Source organism: Macaca fascicularis, chromosome 10 (assembly GCF_037993035.2).
Source record: "Macaca fascicularis isolate 582-1 chromosome 10, T2T-MFA8v1.1".
Classification (NCBI taxonomy): domain Eukaryota; kingdom Metazoa; phylum Chordata; class Mammalia; order Primates; family Cercopithecidae; genus Macaca; species Macaca fascicularis.
Genome location: NC_088384.1, coordinates 100,659,279 through 100,679,129, shown reverse-complemented (window position 1 = coordinate 100,679,129; position 19,851 = coordinate 100,659,279). Strand labels below are relative to the sequence as shown.

The window sequence follows — 19,851 nt, the reverse complement described above, 5'->3', positions numbered from 1 at the left end:
AAGCTAAATTCAAGAAGTCGTTTTGGTGTAGCTGAAAAAATAGAAGATGTGGAACTAAAAAAAGCTCGAGTGAAATCTTGGTTATGCAACTTTCCAGCTCTGGTACATAGGCTAAATGATGTAATCTCCAAAGGCCTCAGTTTCCTCCTTGGTAAAACATGGATAATAACAGAAACTACCTAATTAGACACTGGATATAAAGGTTTAGCCCAGCATTGGCACAAGAGCACTCATCCATATGCTATAAACCATATTCTTTGAGTTTACACAACAGCTCAGGGTATGACTGATGGCTTCCTGTGACCTGGGCAGATTCTTTAAATTGTTTTCAGTTTTATTAAGGTATAAGTGACAAATAAAAATTTTACATATTCACACTGTGACATGATTATCACAATCAAGCTAATTAACATATCCACCACCTCACACAATTACTTTTTGTGGTGAGAACACTTAAGATATACTCTCTTAGCAAATTTCAAGTATAAAATACCGTATTATTAACTGTAATCATGCTGTACATTAGGTCTCCAAAATTTATTCATCTTATAACTGCAAGTTTGTACCCTTTGATCAACATCTCCCCATTTCCCCAACAACCCTTCTACTCTCTCTGGAAAGCACCCTTCTATTCTCTCTGAGTTCAACTCTTTTAGATTCCACATATAACTGAGATCCTGCAGTATTGTCTTTCCGTGTCTGCCTTATTTCACTTAGCAGAATGTCCTCCACATTCAACCATGTTTTTGCAAATGTCACGATTTTCTTGTTTAAGGTTAAATAATATTCCTGTGTGTGTGTGTGTGTGTGCGTGCGTGTGTGTGTGTGTTGATTACTATAGCATTATAATTTTTTTTTTTTTTTTTTTTTTGAGACGGAGTCTTGCTCTGTCACCCAGGCTGGAGTGCAGTGGCCGGATCTCAGCTCACTGCAAGCTCTGCCTCCCGGGTTCACGCCATTCTCCTGCCTCAGCCTCCCGAGTAGACATGATCTCACTCTGTCAGCCAGGCTGGAGTACAGTGGCATGATCACGGCTCACTGCAGCCTCAATGCGATGCTTGGGCTCAAGTGATCCTCCCACCTTAGCCTCCTGAGTAGCTGGGACTACAGGTGCATGCCACCATGCCCAGCTAATTTTGGATTTTGTTTTTATAGAAACAGGGTTTCACTATGTTGCCCAGGTTGGTCTCGAACTCCTAAGTTTAAGCAATCCTCCTGCCTCAGCCTCCCAAACTGCTGGAATTACAGGTGTGAGTCACCATGTCCAGTCTATAATATTTGAAATCAGGTTGTGTGATACCTCCAACTTAGATCTTCTTGCTCAAGATTGCCTTAGTCATTTGGGGTCTTTCATGGTTCCACAGGAATTTTAGGATTATTTGTTCTATTTCTGTAAGCAATGCCATTGGAATTTTGATAGGAATGGAATTAATTCTGTAGATCGCTTTGGGTAGTATGGACGTTTTGACAATATTGATTCTACTGGGCAGATTCTTTAAATGGCTTGGTGTGGACATAGCCTCAACTCTTTCCAGAACTAGGCATTAGAGATCTTGTTCAGCCAGGCAGGATTCTCATTTTTTACTCTGTCCACTGGCTTCACTGGCTCCTCTCAAAGGAGTTTTCCTCATGGCCAGGAGACAGGGAGTGACTTCAGTGTCCATGGCAAACCAGATTAGGGGGTGTCCTTCCGGCAGAAGGAATAATAACTATGTGCTTCCCTGGGGGCATGGCCTGCCCTCCTTGCTGAGGTGCAAAGCCAAGTAGCCTGGGAGATGAGCAGGCACACTCCTAGCTGCCAAGCAGTTTGCCCAAATGGTGGGAAGGCAGCTGCCCTGTTTAATGCACCTGGGGAAAAGGACTGATTGAGAAAAGTGCTAAATGGATGTGCTGGCCCCAGGATTCAGTTCTGGACCATGTTTTGGTTGTCTGAGGGCTCTGTACAGGATTTTCAAGGTTTGTAAGAGAATAGCTGTCCCTTGATTCCTCTGCATCCTCTGCACTGTCTGAAAGATCTGAAGGAGCACCGCAGAATGGCACGCACTACACACAGAAGTCAGAGAGCACGGACTCAAGACTCCGGCCCTTCTCCTTCTTCCTAATTGTGTCACTACCAGCAAACAGTTCCACCTCTTTGAGTCTCAGTTTCCTCATCTATCAAATGGAGATAATATATATGTACTTCATAAGATCAAACTAAATGAGGCTGAGAAGGATGTAAGTGCTTATCACGCCTGGCACATGGCTTAAATAATAGTTTTAGCAGCCTTGCCCAAGCACTCTTTTGTCTGTGGGTGTGGCCCAGCACATACCTGGCCTTCAGTCTGTGTTTGCTCCCTCCCCTCTGTAGACTGGTCCTTCTTGGCTGCAGGGAGAGAGAGCTGTGAGACTGATCCTGAGGCTAGGGCTTCTTCACTACTTTCATCCCAGGGGATAAGCTGCAGTGACAGGATGCACTTAATATGTGCTTGAGGATTTCAACAAATCCTTACATGGCAAACAAAACAGAGAGATTTCTCTGGAAGCCCTTGCTGGGCATGTAAAATATCTATGATATTTTGAGATATCCTGAGGATATCTCATGAGATGAGAGAAAAGAAGAGTAATACTTATTATCTTCATTTAATAGATAAGGAAGCTGAAGCTCACAGGTGTGAAGTGACTTGTCTAAGGCCACCTGTACACTCTGCTTTACACTGGGTGCCCCCTCCCACCCACCCAGCACCACTCCTCTTCTCTCCCCAAGGAGGCTATCTTATCTCAGACTTCAGGCTCTGTCCTCTGACTTCTTGAAGGTCCGAGGGAAGGAGAAGCACAGGCGCTAAGAAGAGAGTGGGCCAGGCACAGTGCGGAACTCTCTCAGTCCCTTACCCAAACTGGAGCTAGACAGTCTCCTTCCTAAGCCTGACTCACAATTCTTCCCTGCTTAAAACCCTCCAGTGACTTTCCATTCAGAGCCATCAGGATAAAGTTCTGATTCATTCATGGCCACCTCTAGACTCAACTCCAGCCAGGGCACCCCCTCTGCACTGTGTTCAGCCGATGGAATTTCCATGGAGTGCTGCGCCCCCCAAGCCTCCAGGCCTTCGCCGTGCTTCTCCACAAGCCCCTAGCCTCTCCCTGTCCACTCTTCTCCAAGTCATCTCCTGCATACCTTTCAAGCCTCAGCACCCTCCGCCCACTAGCCCTCTGGACCTACCACAGACTACTGCTACTAGTCCATTGTCAGCCATACCCATAAGCTTCCTGAGGGCAAGGACTGTGCCACTTCTGCTTTGTTATCTGGTGTCCAATTTATAGAAGATGCTCCATAAATATCTGCTAAATTAATGTAAAAATGAAAAAACTTTTCCTGGCTGAGGCAGGAGTATAAACTGAGCTGCACCAGACACAGCTGCACTGTGCCCCTACAGTGCTGAAGAGAGAGAAAATCACAAGACCTTCTCTCTCTCATGCAGCTTTCAGTTCTCACACCATCCTTAGCTTATGGACAGACGCACAGTGGATTCCGCAAGCTCTTCAGAGCAAAGCGCTCATCCCCAGGCTCTTTAGCCTCCTTATGAAAATTCCAGCTATGGAGAAGGTCCAGGTGGGTGTAGGCCAATCCAGAATAGCCTTCAATTCTGATACCTTAACAACTACATCCATGGATGCCGATAGATGCCCGGTGGGTAAAAAGATCTCTGTGGACCCAGTACTTCCAACTTGACAATTCAAAGAAATTCACCAGATTTGTTGATAAATACTGCTGCTTTAGGTAAAAAGTCAATTATTATGCTACCCTGAGTTTAAAATTATTAACTTATGCCAGAAACATTTAGACATCATAAACTATGGACATTGACCCAAGGTGGCCATACTGCCAGGCGGGCCACTTGTGCTCTGTGAATGGCAATTTGTTCTCAGCTGGAGGAACCGCATCTTCATCCCCTCTCACCAGACTACTGGGCCGAACCCATTTCTTTGGGTTAGGTTTTGCCTGCTTTTGCTTCTCTATTACAGCATTAAAATGAAAATTCCCATAATGTGCCCCGGTCTTTGTGAAAACAGCTTTACAGAAAACTCTTGGTGGAGAAGAAAGCTGGCACCAGGCCCAACATTGCTAGTAACTCCTGTGTATGATTGCACCTGCTGAAGTACATGGCTGGGAAACCCATCCCCTCTTAAGCCACCAGAGGTAAACTGTCTTTCTGATGCTATTACAAAAAACTGCCTGAAAATGGAATCTTGACTGTGAAATTGCAGCGTGATGTTATGTATACAACTTTTGAAAAGAGCCATCCTGTTTTTTCTTCATAGGGTCAAAATCTCCCACTAATTTCATTTGGAACTTATGTATTTTCTTCCTTCGGCCAGAAATAAAGATATTCAGGCAAAAATGTGTGCTGCTCTGGCAGTAGAGTATGAACAGCATCACTACCTACCTGGTTTAATTTCTTTTTCCTGCTTGCATCTCTTCAGATTTTCCACTGTTGACTAATCAGTATGGGAATTCTAAGGAACCAGAAGAAAAGCAAAAATTAGAGCTATACATACTCTGGGATTATAAATTGAAACAATCTTTTGGGAAGACAAGTTGACAATACCTATTAACATGTTAAATGTGCACACATATCCTTTGGGGTGAAATTCCTGGACACGTCACATTCCTGAAATGTCCAGGAATTTATACTACAGATATATTTACCTAAGTAAAAAGATACTCAGTGAAACACTGTACAGTAGCAAAAGCAAGGGGGGAAAACAACTTAAATGTCTATTAATAGAAAAACAGTTAAATTATGGTGTATCAATACCATGAGAAACTATACAGCTATTTCAAAGAATGAAGGAGATTTCATTGTACTGATATGGGAAAATGTACATGCTTGATTGTTAAAAAGTATATTGTAAAATTGCATATATTATCATTTTTTAATTAAAAAAAATATTTACTTTTTTTTTAAATTTTAAGAGACAAGGTCTCACTCTGTCCCCAGGCTGGAGTATACTAGTGCGATCATAGCTCACTGTAGCCTCAAACTCCTGGCCTCAAGCAATCATCCACCCTTAGCCTCCTGAGTAGCTGAGATTACAGGTGTGAACTACTGTGTCCAGCTCAAATGTGAACGTGATTATTTATGTTTAGAAAAAAGAAAAAAGTGCAGCATTTGTGTACATGCACATTTTTAAAAAGTATACATACTTTACACTTTAAACAATTTTAAGTATACATAGAAAAGGGCAAACTGCAACCAATGGTTCTCCCTGGGAAATTTCTCTCTTTCGAAAAAAATTCTTCTCTTTTGAGAAACTGTGAGAAAAGAAATGAAAGACTTTCACTTTGTACATTATCTATTTCTGTTTTGATTGAAAACTTTTAAAGAGGCACGTAAAACTTTTAAAGAGGCATGTGTAACTTCCACATTCATTACACATGCTATGCAAAAAATTCTATATCTAGCTAACATATCAAGTGTGAGGGCAAAAGATATTTTCAAACAAAGACTGGGCAAGTTTACCATTCACAGGCCCCAAGAATACTCTCCAATAGAAAGGAAACTGAATACAGAAAATAAGTGAGGTTTTTAGAATCAATAATGAGCAAAGGAAGGAATAATCCAGCACCCTTCTTTACTCCCTCTCCCTCCTTTACTCTTGGTATAACTGACTCCTCTTCTCAGTTTTTTTTTTTGAAATGGAGTCTCACTCTGTCACCCAGGCTAGAGTGCAACGGCACGATCTTGGCTCACTGCAACCTCTGCCTCCCAAGTTTAAGCGATTCTCCTGCCTCAGCCTCCCAAGTAGCTGGGACTACAGGCGCGTGCCACCGCACCCGGCTAATTTTTGTATTTTTTTAGTAGAGACGGGGTTTCACCATGTTGGCCAGGCTGATCTTGAAATCCTGACCTCAGGTGATCCACCCGCCTCGACCTCCCAAAGTGTTGGGATTACAGGCATGAGGCACCGCGCCCAGCCCTCTTCTCAGTTTCAATAGCACCTTTTCAAGGAAGACCCCAGCCACACTCTCCTCTTTCACTCCCCCTGCTTATTGACTTCTTAAAGTCACCAGTTGTGCTTGTAACTTCATGCAGGTAAAGGCCATGCCTGTTTTATTTAATATCATCCACCTATCACCTTGCCCAGTGCCTGGCGGGTATTAGGTTCTCAAAAAATACTGGCTAAATACGTGAAAAATTTATTGAAGGCTCAGCTCAAATGCTACTGCTCCTCCAATTTCTTAGGCTTTCTACAGGACTCTGTCCCTATCTTGGGGCATTTTCACAATGTGTTCATGTTATCTGAGTCTTTTTTTCCAACCTCAAAGTCTTATTTACCCTGACATTCCCCATAGCACCTTGCAGGATGCCTAACACATAAAGGGTTCTCAGCAGTAGATGAATCCATGCACATGCACAGGAAAATATAAATGATGGCCGCAGGCTCTAACCAACTGCAGATAGTAGTGACTGGAGCCCAGAACACAAGCACCTTTGAGATATGCAAACAAACATGAGACTCTGCCCAGGGAGAAATTAAAATTAGAGCTAAACTTGAAATACAGTGGTGTGGGTGGGGGGATTGGGAGACAGGCCCTTATTCAAAAACAGAGAAGTGAAATCACTGAGTGATGATTTATTTTAAGTGTGTTTTTCTGTACTATCTAGCTTTTCTTCCCTTAAACATATTCTAATTTTGCAATCAGAAAAAAAAATCCACAATAAATGTTATAAAAACAAACCAATGGAAAATCAGTGGCGATTTTAGACTACAAAAGTCACCCGTCCCTCTGTTTCCTTACTACAACTTTGGACTTCAGATTCAGGGCCCTCTCAGGTGGGGCCCATACATTTTGTGAGGAAGTGTTCTTTCCTCTGAAGCCACAGGGGATAGGAAGGTGCCAGAAATGAGTGCTTCAGCAGGGGCAGCTCTCAGTTGCTTCCTAATGCAAATGCTGGCAAAGCTCTCAGAGTCAGGAACTGTAGGGAGAGAGCAGAAGGAATCAACCCAGTGCAAGATCAGGACCTCCACAAGATGCTGATCCAGTGTCTGGCATTTTAGAGCACTTGTGCATATTTCTTTCGCAGTACTTTTCACATGCCATTAAAATTATTCACTCCTCTGCCTATCTTCCCTTGATGGACAGAGAATTCCACAAGACCAGAGGGAGTGTCTTTACCCGGTCCTCTAGCCCAGTGCTTAGTACTAACAGGCTCTCAACGTACATTTATGGAATGTTAAAGGCCACACTGATAAAGTACTAAAACAGTACTAAAACTGACCTAGGTCCCTGGGACATAGTAAGAATACACCGAATACTTTCTTCAGTGCCATGAAGGGCCATTATTCAGTTCTGAAGAGCTAAGCTAAAACCTGTAATTTCTTGAAAGATTAAAAAGAGACTTTTTAGGAAAAGGGGCTTCCTCCAGTAAGAGCGGATGCATTATGTGTTCTAATCTGCAATTCATAATCAGTCAGCATAGGTGCCGATGGCAACTTCCAAAGAAACCATTCTTTGAAGGAGCAGTACTCCAAGTTTTCCTAAGGCATTTCTGAAGGATTTCCAGGAGGTAGTGAGCTCAGCCTAGGGTCATGATTAATAACCTGTTTCCCAGAACTTTAGATTTTCCACCTCAGTCTCCACTTAGGAATTCCTTCTGGCCCCTCGTGAAAGCACTTGGCAGAGTTAACTGGGCCAGTTCAGCTTCTTGTCTGTCACACCCAGCACATGCTACCAGCTTCTTCCTTAAGTGGCTGGGCCAGGGTCCTCTGGTCCCAAGAGAACAGCACCCACTTCTGCTTTTGGCCTCAGCACTGGCTGGCTGATGTGAGGTTCAGCACCACTTGACTGGGTGACAGGAAATAATGTTTGAAGAGCCAATATGGCAGCTCCAGGGTCCATCACAGGGGTTTCAAAATGATGAGTTCAAAGATAACTTCCAGTTTCTCATGCAAATGCCATCCTATGTCTGAGGGGGCAGATGCCTGTGTACACTGGCTGACATTCTCTTTCTGGAAATTGAGAGCAGCTAATCCTAAGCATGTATTTTTGTACCAAGTAAGTGCTTTATGAGCCCTATCTCATTTCATCCACATGGTACCCCTTTGAGGTCAGTATGACTGTGACCCCCCACTTGCCAGAAAAAGAAGTAGGTTCTATAAGGTGAAGTGATCAGTCTAGGATCTCCCGGCTAGGAGGTGGTGAGAGCAGAGCTCTTACCTGCTATCCCTTTCCAATTTCTCACCGAACTCTAGATTGTCTAAATTGAAAGAGATGGCGGACACCAACCAGACGCAGGGTTGCAAATTCCCACAGGGGCCAGGGGCCAGGGGCCAGGGAGGAGACTAGAGGGCACAAGTGATGGGGCAGGGGAATGCACAAATGGCAATGAACTGGAGAACACACCTGCCCAAAGGCATTCAAATTAAAACCAAAACACTACTCTGACTTCTGACTCAAGTTCACTCATCATCATTTAACAGATGGAGTGACTGAAATCCAGGGAGGTGATGTGAAAAAGGCACTGCAGTATGGTGAAATATTCAAGGGCTTCGGGGATAGCCAGTTCTCATTGGGAACTCAAGCTCTATCCCCTGCCAGCTGTGAGACTCTGGGCAATCCACTGCACCTCTCTGTGCCTTTCTCATGTGTAAAATGGAGATGATCTCTGCCTCACATCATTGCTGTGAAGATTAACAGAAGTCAGCATATCCGAGATGCCCAGCCCTGTGTGTGACATTTATTTCAGGAAGATACAAAAGCCAAATAGGATCTCTGGACACGTCTTTTCCACAACCTACCTCCACTCCCAAGATGCCCTAAACTCACTGCCGGGAGTGACTGAGGTGGGGTAGATCAGGAAACACACACTGATAACAGGAGCAGCTTTGACACACAAAACAAGAACTGAAAGCCGCCCTCATCTGGTACATGAAGGCCTAGTTGAGGAGTGTGAGGCATTCCATATTTCCACTCTTCACTTCCTGGCAGGGACCACAAAATCTAGGTACCTTCCTTCTGGAACATCACCTCCTCACTACTACCTTAGGAAAAAAGGTGGCTTTTTTGATTACCCCAAATCTCAAGATCCCGGGGGGGCTGGGATGAAGCAGAGGCGGCCCTGGCCTTCCCACTGCCCATGCCCATGAGTGGGTCCATGGCAGCAACAGTCCACCTTCGATGGGATGAAATGCTGGGGAAGACTGCAGCTTTAAGAAGTGCCAAGGGACTCCATCTCTACTACAAATACAAAAATTAGCCAGACGTGGTGGCAGACGCCTGTAAACCCAGCTACTCGAGAGGCTGAGGCAGAAGAATCACTTGAACAAAAACGGGAAGTGGAGGTTGCAGTGAGCCGAGATTGTGCCATTGCACTCCAGCCTGGCAGACAACCCTCCTGTTAACTAAAACCTTAATTCAAACAAATAGTTTCTAAATACCACAACTTCCTGAGGATTAGGGTCTCTGATGCGCTTAAAGATAAAAAAAAAAAAAGAAGAAAAAAAAAGAAAGAGAGAGAGAAAGAAAGCAAGAAAAAAAAACCCTTAATTAGTTAAGACCTGGCACCTTAGAAACTCAAAATTAAAGATCTGATGTCTTTTGCTTTTTTTTTTTTTTTTGCACTCTGGCTGTGGCTATCCTTCCCTTGTGGCAGGAGGGGGTAGGTCTATGCTAAATGATGAAACAGGGGCAAATAGAGGGATTTTCCCCTTTCTTCTCCCTCTCTTGCCAAACTAGGAACTAGGATGGTGGGCTTTACATTTAAATTACGTCATGTCTCCTTTGTACCTACGTGCCAGGCTTTCTACTAGGCAATGGGGCATAGTGATGGGCTAGACAGACACGCAGAGAGGGTGCAGATGGTCTAGTGGAGACATGGGGAACTGAAGTTACGCCAGTAATTATGTAAATACAGTTCAGTTAAACATGAAGGGGTTCAGGATAATATGAGAGCCTATAAGTAGATGGTTGCCCTCAGTCAGTGACGGGAGGGAATAATACTGACCATCTAGTGCTCTGTAAAGGGTTGAGCATAAGATAGGGCCTAGTGCTTAAGAGATACTCAATAATGTCAATTCCTTCTTTCTGCTCTCCCCAAGTGTACGTGCTTGTGTATGCGTGTGCACATACACACACCACTGAGACTTTGTCTTTGTCTTTCTTCAAGAACACCTAACCTGAAAAAGACCCATAAAAACTCAGAAGTAACTTAATGTTGCCTGTTTTATGTCTTCTTTTAACTGTCCTCCAGGCACCCGGTTTTAGCTCTTCTGGGAAACCAAAAACCTAGGATACTTTGCTCCTAAAGCCATAAGGGCCCAACACAAAGGGAAAAGAAATACAGACAGTTCGTTTCATACTGAATTTGGAAATACAGAGATCATCTAGTTTTGTCCCCTCATTAGGTACAAATGAAGAAACAAGACCTAGAGAGTGTGAAACACTTGCCCAAGGTGACAGTTTCCTCGGGTGACCCTTCTAATATATGGTAGCTTTTTGTTTAAGCTGAAATCTTTCCCTGTTAGCTGTAACTTTTCAAATATACTTAACCTGCTAACGGGGGAGGTGGGCTCCCACACACTGCAAGCCATCTCAAGCCACCTAGGAACCCTCAGTTCAGGGACCCACCAAGTAAGGGACCTGGGTTTTCCTCTCTACAGAGTAGCTTGCTTAGTTTCAAACCCTGAAAACAGATACCAACAAATAAAACGCCTAAGGGCTTACATGTCCTGTTTATATTCTAGGCATAAACAGCAAATTTTTAAAAGGAAGCAATAAAAAGATCGCAAACCCAAGGTTAAAGATTCCCAACCCCTTTCCATCTTGGAGTTTTCCACACAGCTGCTGTAGCACTGGGTTTATATGTGATAAATTCATGAAGTCTGACCGTATCTGTAACTGAAATTTAACACAACAATCATATTCCTGAGGGGGAAGATCATGGGGAATTTTCACCACTTTCGGAGACTTTTCTTTCTAGAATGTTTAAAAATTATTATACCACCTTTGTAATCAGAAAAAAAGTAAGGGTTTTACAAACACCAATTTCTTAGGGAAGGTTTATTTCTTCACCTATATTTGGAACAAGGAGCTGCTTTTAAAGCTCTGAATACTCTGTCAAAGTTCTTTGGGTAAAAATGAAACGGCATCTGAATGGGGCCCATCTGTGAGACTTGAGGCTCCTGACTAGCCTTAGGCAGTTTCAGACAAGGCCATAATTTTCAGAGCAAGCTCACATATATCATTATATAAAAATAGACATTTTGTGGCCAACAGGCTGGAAAGCAAGCTCTCCAGAGAGCTCTGCCTCCAAGCTCTGCTTCTCCCTGGGGGTGGTGGGCAGGGGAGGAGAGTAAAGTTCTACTTACAAGAGCAAAAGTTTCCTCAAAATCCAGCGGTCCTCAGTCAGAAGCGGAGGCAGAATTTACGAAACCAGGATTCAAGGTTAGCAGTCCAGACCTGTGGTGCAGGCAGGATTCTCACTTTACCCCGCTCTCTGTCTCTTCCCCGTGTCTCCTAAATGAAAAGCACTTTGAGGTTTTAGTGGGTGTTTCCCATGTCTCGGGCCAAGTAAGTCCCCATTTGTTGTAATCCAATGCTCAGCCTGATGATGTCAACCACACAACTCACTCACTCAGTTTCCACCTCTCTGTCCACGGGAGAGATCCATTTCCTTTGGACAATGAGCCAGGGGGCTGTAACTGCATCCCAGGCCACCACGCTCGCCTAACATCCTTCCTTCAATTTTCAACCCTGCAGCTTTAGTGACAAAAGGTTTCCTATCCACTCACTGAGCCAGGGTTCCTGGGTAAATTCCTTTGCTTCTTAGTGGGTTGTCTGCTTTCCCATGTGTTTAATTCCTTTCTTTGGTATATAATATACTAGTTAAGGTGGAGATCTTCACCCCACCCCACACCTATCTCCTTCTTCCTGTCCAATTTTCCAAGTTGTTTAATTTCTCCCAAGTCTCCTAGGTACATGCTGGGCACAGTACATGAGTTTGTCCTTCATGTAGAGCAGGTGATGTGTGCCCACGGGGAAGGCTTGGAAACAGCACTGGTCTGTCCCCTGGGGAACTGGGTTCTGGTCTTGGTCAGGCTTTCAACTGAATGAATGACCTCAAGCAAGTTACATCCCTCTCTGGACCTCAGTTTCCCTATCAACAAAATGCTGGCTTTGCTGCTTTCCACTTCTGAGATTCAATGACTAAACATCAGTGACTGGGGAGCTTATCAACAAATGCATTACAGAGCATTTTACTACAAGCTACCCAACTACATGCTTGAGGGAAGGAAGAACCCTGGAGAAGTCAGAGGCCATTACCCAAGATGCCAGGCTCAGCTGGGCACCTTTACCCCCTTTATGAAGGAGATGGACACATTCTTTGGGAGTAAAACCAAAAGAATTCACTGAACAAGTCCTTAGGGACATGAAAAGCAGCAGCATAAACTACAAGACAAGACAAACAAGTAAGAGACTGTAAGTGTCCTTAGGGACCAACATGGAACAGCAGTGGTTACGAGAGATCATTTCTTGCATTTGGAGAATGCTTGATGGGAAAGACAAAGAACATCTCTCTACTTTTGTGTACAATGGGAAGCAAGGTGACATGCATAGTGGTTAGGAACATCATTTGGGAGCCACAGATGTGGATCTGAGTCCTGTGTGACTTAATTTCTCTGAACTTCAGTTTTTTTCACTGTCAAGTGGGATACTCGTGCCTCTGTTTTAGGATTGTGAGAATTAAAAAACACATGTAAGGAAATTGAAAGTATTTGGTACATAGTAAGTATTGAATCAATGTTTGCTCTCGTTGTACATAATCTCATTTGATTCTCATAGCATCCTTAGGAGAGTGAGGTAAGTGCTATGAGGCTACATGATCAACCTCTCCTTCCTGGATAAGAAGACATATACAGAGAAGTCAGGTGACATGCCCAAGGTCACACAGCTCAAAACGAAAGGGACAGAATTAGAAATGAAGCCTCAACTCCTAACTAGGTCAGCACACATGCCACACACAACAATGCCAACGCCATTTCTCAAAACGGTTGCTGCAGCCAGCCTGGGAAAGGAAGCACGCAGGCCACGAGGTCGGAGAGGCTGCTTTCCTTGCTTTGCTATCCAAATCCTATGTGGCCTTTAGCAAGACTGGGCTTCGACTAACTCTCTCAAAGGGAGCAGATGTGATATGTTTCAATGCCACTTCGATGGTGATGGGAAGGTGGGACCGGAGCTCTACTGGGAAAGCAGCTCTCTGTAGTGGGGAAGAGGCTGTGGTAGTTTATGGTTTAATGAGCATTTTTACTAGTTCTCAGAAAACATAGATGCTTATCAAAAAACACCCAAGAAAACAGGCTATATGAGGAGGGAGTTTGCCAATCTGAAGGCTTTTCAACAATGTGACATAGGACTGCTGTGGAATAAACACCACACCAGCCTGGCTGGGCGTGCTGGCTCACGCCTGTAATCCTAGCACTTTGGGAGGCCCAGGCGGGTGGATTGCCTGAGCTCAGGAGTTTAAGAGCAGCTTGGGCAACACAGTGAAACCCCATTTCTACTAAAATACAAAAAAAATTAGTCAGATGTGGTGGTGTGCGCCTGTAGTCCCAGCTACTTGGGAGGCTGAGGCAGAAGAATTGCTTGAACATGGGAGGCGGAGGTTGCAGTGAGCCGAGATTGCACCACTGCACTCCAGCTGAGTGCAGACTCTGTCTTAAAACAAAAACAAACAAACAAAAAAAAAAACAAAAAAAACCACCATTCTGGTAACCCACAGAGAGCAGTCGCTCACAGCTCAGAGAGATCTGGGCTTCCTTCTGGACACTAGACCTTCTTGCTGTGCCTTGGTTTCGCAGTGTAAAATGAGAAGAAGAATAGCCTTACTCTCCAAGGTTCTTGTGTTGGTTATGTGCCTGGCACATACTATACATTGAAAAAGACTTGAATACTTCTTGTCTAATTCTGACCGTTTCATCATCCTTTGCCCTAATGGTGATGTGACAATGAAATAAAGTCATTTTAAATAAAGAGGGTCCTGTATTTCTCCAGAACGTCAGGATGAGTAACGAACAAAAGCCCACCCAGAGCTGTCAGGCCTGTTCTCAGCAGCAGCACTCAGTTTGGAGGGGCTGGAGGTCGGGGCCATTGTTTGGCTGAGCCTTTATTCCAGAAGCCTGAGTAGGCGTCAGGAAATGAGGCTGGGCTCTTGAGATGGGTGCTTTGAATCATGTTTTGTTACTTGAACAAAAATAATAGTAAGGAGCCCATTCATAAAAACAACATCATTTTCTTCAACAACGTGTACTTTGTATCACTTCCCTTGTGAACTGAGTAATTCTATGTCTGTGACAGAATCCCGGAAGACAGAACCAAAGCAACACTGACACATTCATTTCTTCTTTAACTGACAATACTGGACACACTTATGTGGGCAGGGGCCACGCTGTGCACTGAGCACTCTGTAAACACCACTTAATGTCATCCTCACAATAATCAGGTACAGGAGATATTATTAATATTTACATCTTACAGCTGTAGCAACAGATGCATGGTGAGCACACTAACCTGCTCAAAGGCTCACGGAAGCAAGGGGCACAGCCTGCGCTCTAACTAGGGACTGTGTGGGGCCAGTACTGAATCCACAACCCCCTTGCACTACCGCCTCTTAAAGGGCTTCCCTTCAGGAAACTTGGCTATTTTTCACAGACAGTAGTATCAGCTCCTTTGAGGATGAAGGAAACTCTGGCTGTTTAATTCCACCCTCTACCCCCAGTTTAGAAGGGGTCTCTCCTTCCTCTGAATTTCCTTAGTACTCTCTGTTTCTTAAGAAACACACCCTTTTCTCTGTTGACACATATTTATTTGGGGGCAGGTCTTTTTTCTCTGCCAGAATCCTAACTTCTTAAGGAAAAGATCTGTGTCTAATTTACCAGCATTTTGTACATATTATGAGATACTTATTAAAATAAGGAAATCCATAAACAAACCCCAAAACTAATATTGGATATTTACCATATACCAGGTAATATTCTGTTTATTTTATTTACGTTGTAGAGACGGGGGTCTCGTCATATGCCCAGATTGGTTTTGAACTCCTGATCTCAAGTGATCTGCCTGCGTTGGCCTCCCAAAGTGTTGTGATTACAGGTGTGCCCAGTTGTATGCTAACTGCTTTATATAAATTACCTAATTTAATCCCATAAGGAGCTCTATGAGGTAGGTATAATTATTATCCCCGCCTGACACATGAGAAAATCACAGACACAGATTGATTAATTTGTTGGGGCAGAGTGTTAGTCCGTTTTGCATTGCTATAAAGGAATACCTGAGGCCGAACAATTTATGAAGAAAATAGGTTTATTTGGCTCACAGTTCTACAGACTGTTTAACAAGCATGGCACCGGCATCTGCTTCTGGTGAGGCCTTAGGAAGCTTTTAGACATGGTAGAGGGAAAGGAGAGCCGGAATGTCACACGGCAAGAGAGGGAGCAAGTGAGAGGGAGAAGTGCCAGGCTCTTTTTAAACAACCAGGGCCAGGCACAGTGGCTCACACCTGTAATCCCAGCACTTTGGGAGGCCGAGGCAGGCAGATCACCTGAGGTCAGGAGTTCAAGACCAGCCTGGCCAACATGGTGAAACACCATCTCTACTAAAAATACAAAAATTTAGCTGGGCATGGTGGTGCACACATGTAGTCCCATGCTTTTTTTTTTTTTTTTGAGATGGAGTCTCGCTCTGTTGCCAGGCTGGAGTGCAGTGGCGCCATCTTGGCTCACTGCAAGCTCCGCCTCCCTGGTTCACGCCATTCTCCTGAGTCAGCCTCCCGACTAACTGGGACTACAGGCGCCCACCACCATGCCTGGCTAAATTTTTTGTATGTTTAGTAGAGACGGGGTTTCATTTTGTTAACCAGGATGGTCTCGATCTCCTGACCTCATGATCCGCCCGCCTTGGCCTCCCAAGGTTCTGGGATTACAGGCGTGAGCCACCACGCCTGGCCAATAAATTTTTTTTAAATTAAAAAATAACCAGTTCTCACTTGAACTAACCGAACAAGAACTCACTCATTACAACGGGGAGGAGATCACGCCATTCATGAGATCCGTACCCATAACCCACACACCTCCCACCAGGCCTCACTTCCAACACTGGGGTTCCCATTTCAACATGACATCCAACAGATATCCATCAATATCATTAAACATTCCAACTACATCAGCTAGCAACTGACGGATATCTGTTGAAGGAGTATATGAATAAAGAAATGCTGGCCACCACTACCCACTTTCTAGTCCACATAGCTGCTGTACAGTGCAATCGCTCATCACCCTATCAAAGGCGGGTTTCAGCTGCCATACCATTTCCAACTCACTTATTCACTATGCCAAGCAGTTAGAAGGTCCATGTTTTCTCTACACAATTAATTGAGAAGCATATTGATTGAGATTTATGAATAAAAGTAGATTTTGTTCTAACTATAATCATAATTGCTTATTATAAAAAGATAAGAAAATACAGAAGAACAGGAAAAAAGAAGGAGAACAATACATCATCTCACCACAATCCTAGTGTAAGGCCCCAGAGAAGGAACCACACTTACACTTAAAACAATGTTCTTCGTCAAGTGTGGTGGCTGACACCTGTAATCCCAGCACTTTGGGAGGTAGAGGTGGGCAGGTCACTTGAGGTCAGGAGTTTGAGACTAGCCTGGTCAACATGGTGAAACCCCGTCTCTACTAAAAAACACAAAAAAATTAGCTGGGTGTGGTGGTGCACACCTGTAGTCCCAGCTACTCAGAAGGCTCATGAGGCTGAGGCAGGAGAATTGCTTGAACCTGGGAGGCAGAGGTTGCAGTGAGCTGAGATCATGCCACAGCATTCCAGCCTGGGTGACAGAATAATAATCTGTATCAACACACACACACACACACACACACACACACACACACACACACAGTTTTGAATTCAGAAACTTAAGTCATTTTTGAGGGGCGGAGAATCAAACCCACAAAAGATGACTAAGACACTGCTGGACGTATTTTTTTTGGTTTTGGAGTACACATGGCTGCTTTTTCTTCAGGGTTCGATGTCCTGAGGATCCACTTTGTGGTCCCCTTTGGACTGCTGATTTGGTGTCTCTGAAGAAGAGCTGGAAGGAGAAGAGAAGCCTGACCCCAGTGATTATGTGGCTAGAAACTGGACAGGTTCACAGGATATCACACTGTCCCCTCCCTGCCTTTTTTCAAACCACTTCCCACTAGCTTGAGATAAGTTTCCAACTACAGCTGTTTTGGGATAGATGGACCTTCACTTCAACAGTGACCTTAACTTTAAACAGTCTTGGACTCACTGATTTTTGCAGCTGAAAGGAGCATGTGGTCTCCTCATTTTAGGGGTGAGGAATGCCAGATCCAAAGAAGGCAAGGGACTATCCTGAGGTAGTACAGCCTGGTGCTCCAACAGGAGAAGGTTTGAGACTCTCACTTGCTACTCTCTATTGGTCTGAGACTCTCACTTGCTACTGCACTTTGAAATACAAATTTGAAGGGCTCTTCCCTCTTATTTTGGTTAACTCCTACTCAGCCATCAGATTTCAGATTAAATGTCACTTCCCTAGGGCGCCCTTTTCTCTGAGCCACGTTAGCTCCCCCTGCTGTAATGGTCTCATCGTACCCCTATGTCTCTTCTCATAACCCTTAACATATTTATAAGTACATGGTCCATGTGTTTCCCCATCAGACTGTAAACTCCACAAGGTCAACAGTATGTCTCCCTGGTTCACTGAAAACATCTATCCCAAGTGCCTAGAAGAGTGCCTGCCATAAAATAGGAAACTCAATAAATATTTTCTAAACACACACACACTCTACTTAGTCCAGTTTATGGTAAAACAATAACATACTTTTTGTAAAAAGCACCATGTCTTCTGAACTACAAATTGGGCCTTCTTGCTGAAAGAAGGATCATTGGAGAGCAAGGGATTTCATTTCAAATAATTTCCAGAAGATAGAAAAAGTTCAGATCAGAGAGGTATGATGACAGAAACTAAAGTCTGGAGCACAAGGACAAGAAAGCACCATTGGAAATGAGAGACAAGGAAACGTGTGGGACCCCAGGGAGGCTCTGGACCTGAAGACAGCAGGCGTGGAGAAGATTCAGAAGGTCCAAAAAATGAAGGAATCCACTGAAGGTCCTGTGCCACCAGCTCCTCTATCCCATACCTGAAGCACACAGAGGGCCCAAAAGCTTTGTAGAACCATAGCCAAAGACAGGAGGCCTCTTTAAATAAATTGAATGAACTGCCTAGGATTGATCTAGGGCTTCTAGTAAGAGACTGGCCACCTTATGCTAACATGTGAAGGGCCCTCAGTCTAACTGCTGCTCCTGCTCATGTGCCCTAAAGGATCTTCCACTTAGTACCTTAGTACCCTTCTAGTACCCAGCAGCTTCCCAGGCAGGACAGAGGCCTATGGGACAAACAGATGAACTGAGACCTACCCCTTAAAGAAGTCTTTTATTAGTGATTGTCAGTGGTCAAATAAAGCAAGACAGGATGTCTGATGAAAACCAACTGCATGACAGGAGTTCAAGTTTCAAGACCAGCCTGGCCAACATGGCAAACCCCATCTCTACTAAAATTACAAAAATTAGCTGGGCGTGGTAGCAGGTGCCTGTAATCCCAGCTACTCAGGGGGCAGAGGCAGGAGCATCATTTGAACCCAGGATGCAGAGGTTGCAGTGAGCTGAGACCATGCCATTGCACTCCAGCCTGGGTGACAGCCAGACTCCGTCTCAAAAATAAAAATACAAAAATTAGCCAGGCATGGTGGCACATGCCTGTAATCCCAGGTACTTGGGAGGCTGAGGCAGGAGAACTACTTGAACCTTGGGAGGCGGAGGTTGCAGTGAGCTGAGATGGTGCCACTGCACTCCAGCCTGGGCAACAGAGCGAGACTATCTCAAAAACAATCAAAAAACTGATGAGTCAAGAAAAAGCAGTAGGGTAATGTGAGGTCCTTGTTTGGATCTGATTGGAACTAAAAAAACATGGAGATCACTGCTAATAATAATAGATTATTATTTTATGTGGGATAGTAGTGTGGTTATATTTTTAAAGGAATCCTTATTCCCTTAAAAGGCTGGGCACAGTAGCTCATGCCTGTAACCCCAACACTTTGGGAGGCCAAGGCAGGTAGATCACCTCAGGTCAGGAGTTCAAGACCAGCCCAATATGGTAAAACCCCATCTCTCCTACAAATAAAAAAATTAGCCGGGCGTGGTAGCGTGTGCCTGTAGTCCCAGCTACTTGGGAGGCTGAGACAGGAGAATTGCTTGAACCAGGGAGGTGGAGGTTGCAGTGAGCCGAGATTGCACCACTACACTCCAGCCTGGGCAACAGAGTGAGACTCTGTTGCAAAAAAAAAAAAAAAAAAAAAAAAAAGCTAAGGTAATTACTGATAAAATGACGTCTAGAATTTACTCCAAAATAATCTAGTGGCAGGGAAAAATGGCTACCAGCACAGATGAAACAAGACTGGTCATGGGTTGTTGATTTTTGAAGCTGGGTAATGGGTAGTACATGAGGATTAATTATACTATTCTTTCTAGTTTCGTACATGTTTGAAAATTTCTGTAATACAATTTAAAAAAACCCCAGATATCTCAATAAGCATATTATTTAGATATAGAGAGATAAATGCTAGATCAAACGCCTAAAAGGATCAAAAGTGTATGCTCTTGGGAGCAGGATAGGAGGAAGGGTAAAGAAAGGGAGGGGGCAAGGAACAGATGGTTTTTATTATAAATCTTTTATGATATTTGACCTTAAAAAAGACTAAGGCAAACTATTTGCATGTACCATTCTGACA

The 19,851-nt window shown here is 44.0% G+C and overlaps 1 protein-coding gene across 16 annotated transcripts in view; it reads right to left on the bottom strand.

Annotated features, from left to right (window-relative positions):
- The window catches only part of PKIG (cAMP-dependent protein kinase inhibitor gamma), a 91,658-nt gene that overhangs the window by 25,572 nt on the left and 46,235 nt on the right, over nucleotides 1-19,851 (bottom strand). For 5 of the 16 annotated variants that reach the window (XM_074005400.1, XM_015429864.4, XM_015429866.4 and 2 more), the window contains exons 2-3: nucleotides 11,350-11,497; nucleotides 4,425-4,494 (exon numbers count right to left, since the gene is read on the bottom strand). The exons of 1 other annotated variant lie outside the window; for it this stretch is intronic. The gene's annotated coding sequence lies outside the window, so the exon portion shown is untranslated. Of the gene's footprint in view, nucleotides 1-2,312; nucleotides 2,366-4,424; nucleotides 4,495-11,349; nucleotides 11,500-19,851 lie in introns of those variants that run through there. 10 more of the 16 variants (XM_015429867.4, XM_045363011.3, XM_005569087.5 and 7 more) reach the window with 4 other exon arrangements.